The 13,377-nt window shown below is 33.8% G+C and overlaps 1 pseudogene; it reads left to right on the top strand.

Annotated features, from left to right (window-relative positions):
- The first annotated feature begins 6,043 nt into the window (after positions 1-6,043).
- LOC125913630 (nuclear nucleic acid-binding protein C1D-like) lies at positions 6,044-6,469 on the top strand (annotated as a pseudogene).
- Positions 6,470-13,377: the final 6,908 nt, after the last annotated feature.

Here is a 13,377-nt window from a genome sequence, read left to right as displayed (position 1 = left end):
TTTAGCTAATAGCGACCCACATTATTTTATTTTATTCTAATGTCACATTCTTTATTTCAATCTCCGCTTTATGAGTCAGATACAGCCTCATATCTTTCACAAAACCTTTCCCCATAACTCTGATCTTCCAAGGATTAAGGAGAAACAGCCCATCTCTGCCTGAAGAGTGTAAACTTTGGTATCAATTGAGCATAACACTGTTGCACAAGAGAAAATATTTTTTCCTCATGACGTCTTCTTACATATTTTTGCAGGATATACCATTATGGTTACACTATTATTATGGAATTTTTCCAAAGCTTAAAATAAAGCAAAAAGGAGACCACATATTCTTTCAATGTCATACTACAGGATTGTCTAGCAGGTCAATCCTGGATTATTTGGCTACCTAAGGATTATTTGGCTACCTAAGGGGGTGTAGCATTGTTGGACTGCTGGTCAAAGGGCCAAATTCTAAAGTCCATGTTACTTTGCAGATTTTTTTTATACTATAACTGGAAGTTTGTGCCTCTTAATCCTCTTCACCTATTTCATTCAACCCCCCATGGCAACCACCAGTTTTTTCTTTGTATTTCTGTTTCTGTTTGTTTTGTTTTGTTTCTTAGATTCCACATATAAGTGAAATAATAAGGTATTTGTCTTTCTCTGTTTGACTTATTTCACTTAGCAGAATACCCTCTAGGTTCACCCATGTTGCCATAAATGGCAAGATTTAATTCTTTTTTATGGCTGAGTAATATTCCATTACATATCTTCCTCATCCATTCATCTATCAGTGGATACTTAAGTTGTTTTCATATCTTGGCTTTTGTAAATAATACTCCAATAAACATAGGGATGCACATATCTTTTCAAATTAATATTTTTATATTCTTTGTGTAAATATACCCAGCATTGGAATTATTGGGTTATATGGTACTTCTATTTTTAATTTTTTAGGAACTTCCATACTGTTTTCCACAATGGTTGCACCAATATACATTCTCGTTTTCTCTGAGATAGTGACAAAAAGTAGAAGAGGAGTGAATATCCATGAGCAAGGTGTTCTTTGTTACTATGAGTTTATATAACATGAACTATTCATTCAAAAATTCACTCAATAAATATTTATTTATTGAGCACTTATAAAGTGTCAAGTCCTTTGTTGACTGGGGGAGGGTAAGCAATCAGTGGTAAAAAGATAAATCAGGCACAGATTCTATTCTCAAGGAAGTTATACTCCTGAATAAAAATCACTTTAGAACATCTCCTACCCTATATGCTTTGATGCCATCTCATTATGCCCTTTATCCCTGGTTAGCTTAGTCACCACAAGAAACTCATGACTCCTAACTCATGCTGTATTCCCTAGAACTTTAACCCTTTCATCTTTGTTAAGTTTTATTTCTGTCCTTATTTCTTACCTTTAGTCTTGTTGCCTTAGCAGATGCCAAAACCTACAAAGCGATAGTAATTAAGAATTGCAGTACAATTCAAGTTAGAAAAAAATAGAAAAAATGATCAATAAAAAGCTCAGAAGCAAATCCACACACATATGAAAATAGATATATTACATAGGTACCTTTGTAGATACATCATTAATGTAGTTATTAATACTATTTATTTATTTATTAATATTATATTATTAATTATATTTCCTTGTCTTTTCCTTCTATGTACATGAAAGGATTGCAGTTTCCCCTTCTCTTTGATGGTAGGTGTGAATTTGTGACTTACATTGGTCAAAAAAATGTGAGAACAAGTATGTTACTTACTTGAAAAAGCTTCAAAAGCCAGTCACTAATTTGTGTTTCTCTTCCTCTTTCAAAGTAATTCTAGAAGCATATATCAGAACAGAGCTTCCATCAACATTGGCAACAGGGAGTGACTATGATGAGCAGGGTCCAAGTTGACTTGTCTCACACATAAAGCATGAGCTGAGAAATAGACTATTACTATGTTTTGTCATAGGCATTTTTGGATTATTTGTTACTACAGCATAACTGAGGTTATCTAATTGATGCAATAGGGACAGGATGGATTATTTAATAAATTATTCTTGGTCAAGTGAGTATTCATTTAGAAAAAAATGAAATGGGTTCCTTACCTGCAACATATATAAAAAACAATTCCATATCAATAAAAAATTAAAAGCTTTAAAATTTTTAACAAAAATATAAGGTGACATATTTATGACATCAGACTTGGAATTATATCTTAAACCAAACACAAAATGTCTTAGCCATAAAAGAAACATTGGAAAATTTGACATTAAAATTCATGTTGTAGATACAACACCAAAATATTGATGCATTAAAAGAACAAAATAATAAATTGGGTTTTCTCAAAGTTAAAAACTTCTACTTTATGAAAGAGAATAAAGACAAGCCATAGACTGGGAGAAAATATTTGCAAATCATCCACTTGATAAAGGACTTGTATCTATAACATATTTATAAATAACTCTCAAGATTAAATTATGAGAAAACAACATATACTGGGGGTGTATTATTTACATTAGCCAAGATATGGAAGCAACCTAAGGGTCTATGATGTGAAATATATTAATTAATTAAATATATATATAATTATAATATACATATAAATATATTATATATTATTAAAAAGATGGATATATCTATATACATATCTATCTCTCTCTCTCTCTCTCTCTCTCTCTCTATATATATATATATATATATATATATAGAACATTACTCAGTTGTGTAAGAATGAGATCTTGCCATTTATGACAACATGGCTGGACCAAGAGGGTATTATGCTAAGTGAAATAAGTCAGACAGAGAAAGCCAAATACCATATGATTTCAGTTATATGTGGAATCTAAGAAAACAAAACAAATGAACAACAAAAAAAAGCAGAAATAGATCCATAAATACAGAAAACAAACTGGTGGTTTCCAGAGAGGAGGGGCATAAGAGATGGAAAAAATGGGTGAAGGGGAATGGGAGGTACAGGCTTCCAGTTATGAAGTGAATGAATAAGTCACAGGGATGAAAGGCACAACATAGAGAATATAATCAATGGTATTGTAACCACGTTATACAGTAACAGACGGTAGCTACAATTGTGGTGAACACAGTCCAACATAGGGAGCTGTTGAATCACTATGTTGTACACCTGAAACTAATGTAACATTGTGTGTCAACTATACATCAGTAAATAAATACAATAAACTAAGGAAATAACACAATTCAATTTTTTAAATGGGCAAAGATTTGAATAGACACTTTACCAAAGAAGATATCTGGATTAGCAAAAATAAGACGTGAAAAAGTGCTCAGCATCATCAGTTATTATTATTAGCAGTTATTATTTGTTATTACAAGTTAAAACCAAATTGAGATGCCATTATACACCTGTTACAAAAGATAAAATAAAAAATTCAATCATACTAAGTGTTGACAAGAATATGGAAACAACTGGAACTCTCATACACTGCTGATGGGAATGTAAAATGGTGGAATCACTTTGACAGTTTATCAGTCTTCTAAAGTTAAACACATCTACCATGTGATTCAGTCATTATTCCATTATTCCATTATTCCATTATTAAGTATCTTCCCAAGACTAACGAAAGCATATGTCCACAGAAAGACCTGTATTTGAATCTTAATAGCAGCTTTATTTGTAAGTGGTAAACTCTGGAAACAATACAAATGCATAAATATGCAAATAAATACACAAACTGTTATACTGATGTAGAATACTATTCAGTAATAAAAAGAAAAGTTATCAATATGTACAATATGGATGAATCTCAAATAATTATGCTGAGTGAAAGAACCTAGAATTCCACCCCCGAAGGCAGAGTATGTACTTTTTATTCCATTTACATAAAATTCTACAAAATGCAAACTAATACATAATGCCAGAGAATAGATCTGTGTCTGCCTGAAAGTGGAAGGAGGTGCAGGAAGGGATAGGAGGGAGAATTGCAAAGTTATAGGAGGAAACATTTGGCGGTAATGAATTATCTTAGTTGTGGTAATTTTTCACAGGAATACATAAGTCAAATTGTATCAAATTGTATACTTTAAGTATGGATTATTTTCTTTATGTCAATTATACCTCCAAACAGGTTTTTTAAAGTTAAATTTATCCAAAGAAATCAAATAAACTTGTTCACATGTTCCTTAGTAGTGATATCTAGTTCCCCCTCTGTCTGCAGAGCCACATGTGACCTTCCTGCTCCCTGGCACATGCTACTTCTGATTGCTCACCCCTTCTGGACACCATCCTCCTAATCAATTGCTACAGGCTATTTACTGATGGGGAGTCTCAATCCTTAAAGGAGTGAACAGTGAAGTCCAAGGTCCTCATCAGCACTCTCCCGGGTAACAGCCTCAAGAGGTAAACCTTCTCAGGTCAAACACACACTATGTAATAGTTAGCTCAGAGTAAGTCCGACTAGATGCTCCTGGAGATTTCACGCTTCATGAGCAACTGAAATCAGAAGGTTCTGAAGATCTAAAATAGAATGCCATTGGTGGCATAGTATGAGGTATGCCTCTGCCAAGGCACTCCTGAGTTGGCAGAAGAGAAACACCTGTAAACCAAAAGAATGCATACATTTTGGTGTCCATATGATGAGGCAAAACTATGGACAAAGTGAAACAGATCATAAATCTCAAAAAGTTGTAAAATACTGGCCCCAGATATTAAAGCCAATGTTGCTAAAGCCAAGACAAAGAAGTTTAGGTCAATCTTGAAAATAGTGGGTGACTCTTTGGTTCTGCCCTCAGGAGTAGTGGCCCCTACTTACACTGTTTCCTGTCCCTACCTCTACTATATGTTATTAACAGACTTGAAAAGGATGTCAGAAGAAAGATCTGCTTGAGCTCTGTGGAAAATTTCATTTGGAGAGGAAAGGAAACAAAACTGACCTTCAAAATGATGGTGGGTGAAGGGGTAAAGCAACCTTTCTTTAAGAAAAAGTTGAGAGTTAACTATAACACATGTTAGGAAGTTGTTGTCATGCTATAACTGGTGAGGAAAATAAATTATCTAGTTCCATCGCTTCCACCTAAAAAATAAAGAAAAAACTACAAGCAGCAATACAAGGGAGAAGATATACTTAACAGCTATGATCAGCAAAGGATTAAGGATTAGTATATATTTAAAATAGAATGTTTCAACAATAAAAGACACAAAACTCAACAGATAAATGGTCGAAATACATAAACATGCATCTCATAAGAGAGGAAACATAAATGGCAAATTAGTATGTGATAAGTTTAATCACATTAGTAATCTTGGAAGCCAAATTAAAACAACAATACAATGCCATTTTATACCTACTAGATTGGCAAAACAAAACAAATAAAAGCAAAAACAAAAACAAACAAACGAGAAGTCTGATAATAGCATATAGGCACAGATAGGAAACAACAGGAACTTTTCCACATTACTAGCTATAGTGTATTGACTCAATCACTGTGAAAAATGATTTGGAATTTTCTGAAGTTCAACATGGGCAATTTCACTCCTAAATGCATACCCTGGAGAAGCCCTTGCATTTATGTGCCAGAAAATTTGCATAAAAATATCCATAGCAGGATTGATTACAACAGGAAAAAAAAAAAAGCCCACAAAACAACCCAGCAGGAGAATGGAATGATATATTCCTACAATGGAATAGTATATAACAGTGAAATAAATGAACTATATCCTCAACAACATAGATTCACTTTAGAAATCTAATTTTAGATTTTAGGACTAGTGAGTCAAAGAAGACTTACTATGACATCACCTTTATACCTGAAAAGTCATGCAAAACTAAAAAATAAGTAGGAAAGGGACAAGAGCAGGGAAGAACAAAGTTTGACTCTATAGCATGGTAGTGTTTGTGGTTCTTAAGCAAGGTAGTGTATTTATGGATGCTCATTTTTAGCATTTTAGTACAAGTAAAATGCAAAAATTAGATAAGAGGAAATATCAAAAATAGCAATAGCTAAGAATTTTCCATAATATAAAACAAATTCTTCAGATTAAAAACTGCACTCTCCAGAGACAGGAATAGAAGGCCAGCAAGCTGGTCATAATGGCAGGTGAGGAAATTAACAAAGACTACTCAGTAAAAATTCAGGAGTATTTATCAACAATTGAGAATTCCATTGGTGCTGTGGATGAGATGCTGAAGACCATAATGTCTGTTTCTAGAAATGAGTTGTTGCTAAAGTTGGACCCTCTTGAATAAGAAAAAGTGGATTTAGTTTCTGCTTACACATTAAATTCATTGTTTTTGGTTTATTTGGCAACTCAGCAAGTTAATCTTAAGGAATATCCAGTAAAGCAGGAATTGGAAAGAATCAGAGTACACATGAATAGAATTAAGGAAACAACACACAAGAAAAAGGCTGGCAAGCTGGGTAGAGGTGCAGCTTCAAGATTTGTGAAAAATATCCTTTGGGAACCAAAACCTAAAAATGCATCCAAAGTTGCCAATAAAGGAAAAAATAAAAACTAAAAAAAATGCATTCCCCCAAAGTAATGCATTTATAAAAGTAAAAATAAGAAAGCAAATACACGCATATTATGAAATTTGTGATTTCTTAGAAGATTCCAGACAGAAAAGACAAATTTTCTAAAAGACACCTCTTGAGGGGCACCTGGGTGGCTCAGTCAGTTAGGCATTGGACTCTTGATTTTGGCTCAGGTCATGATCTCACCATTGGTGAGATCAAGCCCCATGTCAGGCCTGTCCTTGGGAATCTGTCTCTCTTTCTCTGCCCCTCCCCTGCTTGCATGCACATGCGCTCTCTCTCTCTCTAAAAAAAATAAATAACCTTAAAAAAAATCCTTGTGAAGGAGATGATCATTTAAAAAGACACTCTTCAGACAGAGAACAAAAGATGTGGGGTGCCTGGCTGGCTTAATCAGTAGAGCATGAGACTCTTGATCTCAGGGGTGTGAGTTCAAGCCCTGTGTTGGGCATGGGGACTACTTAAAAAATAAAAAAGACAAAAGATCAGATATACAGAAAATAATGAAAAATAAAGTAGTAAATATGAAGGTAAATAGAAGGTAATTTTGACTATATAAAACAATAACTACAATAGAATGTGGACATTTTTAAAACTGAAAATTCACAATGGTAATAAATTACAACAACAAATAAGTTGAGAGTGAAATATTAAAGTTAAATGTTAAAAAACATTAAATGTTTTTTAATGTTTATTTATCTTTGTGAGAGCAGACAGAGTACAAGTGGGAGAGGGGCAGAGATAGAGGGAGACACAGAATTCCAAACAGGCTCCAGGCTCTGAGTTGTCTGCACAGACGCGGGGCTCGAGCTCATGAACCGTGAGATCATGACCTGAACCAAAGTCAGAGGCTCAACCAGCTGAGCCACTCAGGCACCCTAAGAGTGAGATATTAAAGTGTCCTAAGGTCCTTGAGCTCTCCAGGAGAATAAAAAGTACTAACTTTAAACACTGATAAGTTAAGAATTCATGTAATAACTTCCATGGTAACCACTAAAAGACTAGAAATACTGTGTATAGCTTCTAAACTAGCCAAAGGAAACATGGATTGAATCTTTAAAAATTTAATCCAAAAGACAGCAAGAAATGAGAATAAAATAAATGAGGGAGGCAAAGGTGTTTACAAAAGATCTCTCTAAAATATTGGAGGTACAGAACTATTAGCAGTAAAAGTGTGGCTCAAAGTATGCCATGGAGACATTCATGAATAGAAAGCTAGTAGAGCTGTATTGCTATCAGTTATACAGGCTTTAAGTCAAAAACTTTCCCAAATTATAAAGAAAGCTATGCAACAATTCTCACTTCTTATATACTGAATATAGCCTCAAAATAAATACGGGGAAAAAAGTAACAGAACAAAAGAAAGAACTTCACAATCATAGTGGGAGACAACAAAATGATTTTTTTCAATTATTGAAAGAATAAGCAGACAAAAAATTAGGAAAGATACAGACTTCAACGAAAATAGTTAGTAATTGACCTAAGGGGTGTACATTGGATACTGCACAAAAGAAATGTAAAATATACATTCTTTTCAAACATTTGCAGAAATTATCTCAACTCATTTTAAAGGAATGAAACTACAGATTTTATTTATTTATTTTTTAACGTTTATTTATTTTTGAGACAGAGAGAGACACAGCATGAACGGGGGAGGGGCAGAGAGAGAGGGAGACACAGAATCGGAAGCAGGCTCCAGGCTCCGAGCCATCAGCCCAGAGCCCGACGCAGGGCTCGAAACCATGGACCGCGAGATCGTGACCTGAGCTGAAGTCGGACGCTTAACCAACCGAGCCACCCAGGCGCCCCAACTACAGACTTTTATTTGCAGCTAAACTAAAAATAAAATTTTTAAGAAGTAGAAAAAACAACTAAGTTTGGAAATTAAGATACATCTAAATAATGTATTATTAAAAGAATTATAAACATAAGAAAATATTTCAAATTGAGCAGTAACAAAAGTATAGGAAGCCAAAATGTGTGAGATGTCGCTAATTAAATACATATATTACATAAGATGAAGAACTGAAAATTGATGAACAGAGTATGTATCCTAAGAAGTTTTAAAGGTTCATCTGTATTTTAGGGCCACTATAATTCATTTACTTTGCCATAAAATAACACAGTTTGAATATACCAAAAATATAGTTACCTACTCTCTTTTAGGAAACATTTGGGATTTTCCAAGCTTTTACTGTTCTAATGTAGCTACAGACTTTACTATAAACATCTCTGCAGTGAAAGCTTGAGTTTCTTTTGGGTAAATATTTAAGAATAGAATTGTTGAAATGTTGGGTTTGTGAACAAATGAAGTTGTTATTCTGATTTATATTCCAGCAGTAAGTAAAAAAGATATTCCACATTCTCTCCAACACTTAGGTTACTGGACTTAGTATCTGCCATTCAAGTGAATGTGAAATGTGATTGGGAAATGGCATCTCACTGTGGCTTTGAATTGCATTTTTCCCTTCACAGCTGGGGTTTAACATCTGTTTATCAGCCATGATAACATGATAAACATGTGTTTATCAGCCACGGTTTTTCCTGTCCATGGTTTTTGCTCATTTTTCTATTGAGTAGTTTCTTTCCTTATAGTTCTTTTATATTCTTTAAAAATATTTTTTTAGTTTATTTATTTTGACAGAGAGAGACAGAGAGAGAGAAGGGGGGGCAGAGGTGGGGGAAGAGGAGAGAATCCCAAGCAGTTTTCATGCTGTCAACACAGAGCCTGACTTGGGGCTTAATCTCATGAAACATGAGATCATGACCTGAGCTGAGATAATGACCCGAGCTAAGATCAAGAATGGAACACTTAACTGACTGAGCCACCCAGGCACCCTTAGTTCTTTTCTATTCTTGAGGTATAGTTGCTATAAATACTATCTCCTAGTTTGTAACGTGTTATTTTCTTTATTGTAATAAAATATACATAAAACCATTTTTTAAAAAAAAAGGTTTATGTATTTATTTTGAGAGAGACATAGAGACAGAGAGTGAGCGGTGTAAGGGCAGAGAAAGAAAGACAGAATCCCAAGCAGGTTCCGTGCTGTCAGTGCAGAGCCAGACACAGGGCTCGAACTCACAAACTGTGAGATCATGACCTGAGCCAAGATCAAGAGTCAGACATTTAACCATCTGAGCCACCCAGGCACCCCCATTACAACCATTTTTAAGTGTGCAATTCAGTAGCATTCCACACATTCACTCTGTTGTGCCAGCATCACCACCAGTCATCTCCAGAACTTTTTCATTATCTCAGACTGAAATTCTGTACTCATTAAACAATAACTCCCCATTCCCTCCACCCCTCTGCCTCTCCTAACCACTATTCTCCTTTCTTTCATTATGAGTTTGTTTATAAGTTCACCTCATATGAGTGAATCATATAATATTTTTCCTTTTGTATTTGGCTTATGTCACTTACCATGTTTTCAAGACTCATCCATATTGCACAGTAATATTCTATCATATGTATAGACCACATTTTATTTATCCATTCAGCATTGATAGCTATTTGGGTTGTTTTCCACATTCTAGCTATTTTGAATAATGCTGCCATGAACATTGGCATACAAATATCTGTTCAGGTCCTTGCTTTCTGTAATATGTTATTTTTACTATATTAAAAGTTTCTTTGATGAAAAAAGATACTAATTTTATATAGTCTTGCTAAAAATCATTCCCTACACCAAGATCAAGAAGGTATTCTATGTTTTCTTTATGCAGCAATAAGAATGAAGTAATGTAATATAGTCATAAATTCCACAATATTATATACAATATAATACCTCTTACAAAGTTAAAAGAAATTAAAATTATACTATTCTTTTAAAGGAATACATATATATGATAATATTTTAAAACATTAAATAAATTATTAAAAACAAGACTCAGGAGAGTGGTAGCCTGGGGAAGGGGTGGAGGCAGGGGGAGGGATTAGACTAGAAGGACAAAGAAAAGTGTATGTTAAAGGGATTGGCATGATGTTGTAAGATAATTTTTAAAAATCTAAAAAATTGTTGGAATTAATTATCATTTATAAGATTAGTAGATTAAAAAATCTATAAACAGAAATCAGTTAGGTTTTATACTGGCAACAAAGAAAATGGTATTTATTAAAAAACAGTGCAGTACAAAAATATGATGTACATAGGAAGATGTGCAAGATCTTTATAGAAAAATTATAAAATTTACTGAAAGACAATAAAAAGACTCTAAATAAATGGAAAGACATACTGTGGTCATGGACTAGAAAAATCATTATTTTAAAGGTGTCAGTTCTCTCCCAAACGATCTATAGACTTGAAGCAATTCTAGTCAAAACCTAAACAGACTGTCGGTGTCTATACAAATGCAGGACTAGAATAGCATATTCAATAGTGTATGGAAATTTATAGGGCCAATCATAGCCAAGATCTACCAAATATGAAAATGTATTATAAAGCTGTAAGACTGTATAGGATTACTGCTTAAAGAGTTAGTTATATGTTAGGAGTTGATGCAAAAAATACAAACTATTCAACTTCTATCTTATTTATATATGTTCCTTAATATTTCTTGATTTTTAATATGGCATTTGGCTATTTTCCTATTTAATAATGATTAAATAAGTAAGGCGAAAAGTTTTGATGGATATTAACTCAAAAGGAAGTTATGCTACAGGACTCTGTCCCTGTGTTTTTTATATTTAAGATTCTTAAACAACACAGAATAATGAAAGTCTTGGGTTTCAAAATCATCTCAATATTTTTTTAAATTTGCATATACTATGCATTTTATAAAAATATTTTATAGGCATTATCATATTTAATCTTTATAGTAAACCTCTGAAATAGAGAATGTAATTTTGGGTGGAACAAGCTGGAACTCATTATTGCCTAAAGCCAGCAGAATTTAATGGACTAAATTAGTTTTAAAAGATGACTTATGCAAATATGGATGGACGGGATCTAGTTCAATGGCAATTTTTATGGAGTTGAAAAAGAGTCTTAATATGAGAAAAGATAATACTAAACAGAAATACAAATGTTTTAGTCTGTTTAATAGTAGCAAAATATACATTTCAAGGGAAGCGATGGCAAATTGTACTCTGCATTGGTCAGATAATACTAGGAATGCTGTGTTCAGTTCCAGGTACCATATTTTGAAAGACATGAATAAACTAGAGAACATCTTGGGGTGCCTGGGCGGCTCAGTCGGTTGAGCGTCCGACTTCAGCTCAGGTCATGATCTCACAGCTCGCGAGTTCGAGCCCCGCATTGGGCTCTGCGCTGACGGCTCGGAGCCTGGAGCCTGCTTCGGATTCTGTGTCTCCCTCTCTCCCTCTCTGCCCCTAACCCACTCACATTCTTGTCTCTGTCTCTCTCAAAAATAAATATACACTAAAAAAATTTAAAAAAAAACAACAACTAGAGAACATCTGCTGGGGAAAGACCGAGATGATTAAAAAATTAAAACTGTCATGAGAGGAATGGTTGAGATTATCCTGGAACATGTAAGCTTTCATCAAATATTTTAAAAAGCATCCTGTAAAAAGAGAAATAGACTTATTTAAAGTTGGCTCAGAGAATAGATATATGGCCAACAGATGAAAATTATAGGAATACATATTTAAATTAAGTGAAGAACTTTTCTAATAATTCAAAATGTTCAACTTATCCTCAGGGTTTGGTATTGTGCAGATTAAATTCCAGATAAGTGGCTAATTTTTTTTAGTTCTCATTTATTGAGGCATAATCTGCACAGAATAAAGTGCACTAATCTTAGGGTTTTGTGGGTTTTTTTATTTTTATGTAGGTAAACCACCATCCAAATCAAGATACAATACATTTTCCAGAACCCAGAGATAAGAGCTGTGCTGTCATGGAACTTACAATCTAGTGAAGACAAACATTAGAGAAGTACAATAAAATTTGACAATGTGGAAGCTCCAAAGGTGCTCTGAGAGCATCTAGTGGAGCCTGACTGATCCAGGGGTAAGGTAAAGTATCTCAAGGATGTGACATTTAAACAGAGACTTTGGAGAAGAGGAGAAGTTAACCTAACAGAGGATGAGTTTTTTGGGGAGATTTTTGTAAGATGGGTACAGGATATGCAAAGTTCCACCCTTCAAAAAGCAAAAGAGAGCATAAAGTATTCAAGAAACAGAGTCAACTCTGAAGGGAAACAGAATAAAAATTCAGATAAGCAAGCACCAAGCAACTGCATTATTTTCCTTTAGCTGATCCTAAAAAGCTTCTATCATCTTCATATAATATTGATGAGAAAGAAACCAATTGACTTGAACAAATAAAAGAATATGGTAGCTTTTCTTCTCTGAATTTCCAGAACCTTCTGTTTAGGCCAAAGTCCCCATTCCTAACTCTGTCCTCTCAATTTCAGCCCAGGCTTCCCATGCTTTATTTCTTACATCTCGTAAGCTGATTTTTCCAGCTGCTTATTACATAAATATTTCTCTTGGGCTACTGTATGTTTTAGGTGAAAGACTTGATTCTTATGTCCTCAAGGATGAGAAAGAAGACGAAAGAAGCAACTGATACTTTGTTAGGAAACATCTTTATGGAATAAAAATTACTAAACTATATCATGTGTCCCAGTCCAGAAAAAAAAAAGGGTCTCATCAAAGTGCCATTAACTATAAAATAAAAAAGTCCTTATTAAGAAAAATACTAACAATTACTATAAATTAAAATTTCAAAATTTGGGGGTACTCATTTCAATTATATCCATACTTTTTGTGGCATGCCTTGATTATAATTTTCTATGAATTTTAATAACAGCTAAATTCATTGAAAGCTTATTCTGTTCTAAGATCTTTATATGTATTTATTTATGTAATTCTTACAACAACATATGAGGTAGCTACTATTATTATGACTATTTAACAGATGAG

The sequence above is a fragment of the Panthera uncia genome (assembly GCF_023721935.1).
Source record: "Panthera uncia isolate 11264 chromosome C1 unlocalized genomic scaffold, Puncia_PCG_1.0 HiC_scaffold_4, whole genome shotgun sequence".
Lineage (NCBI taxonomy): Eukaryota > Metazoa > Chordata > Mammalia > Carnivora > Felidae > Panthera > Panthera uncia.
The sequence above is the reverse complement of the archived record's forward strand: the minus strand, read 5'-3'. Positions and strand labels throughout refer to the sequence as shown.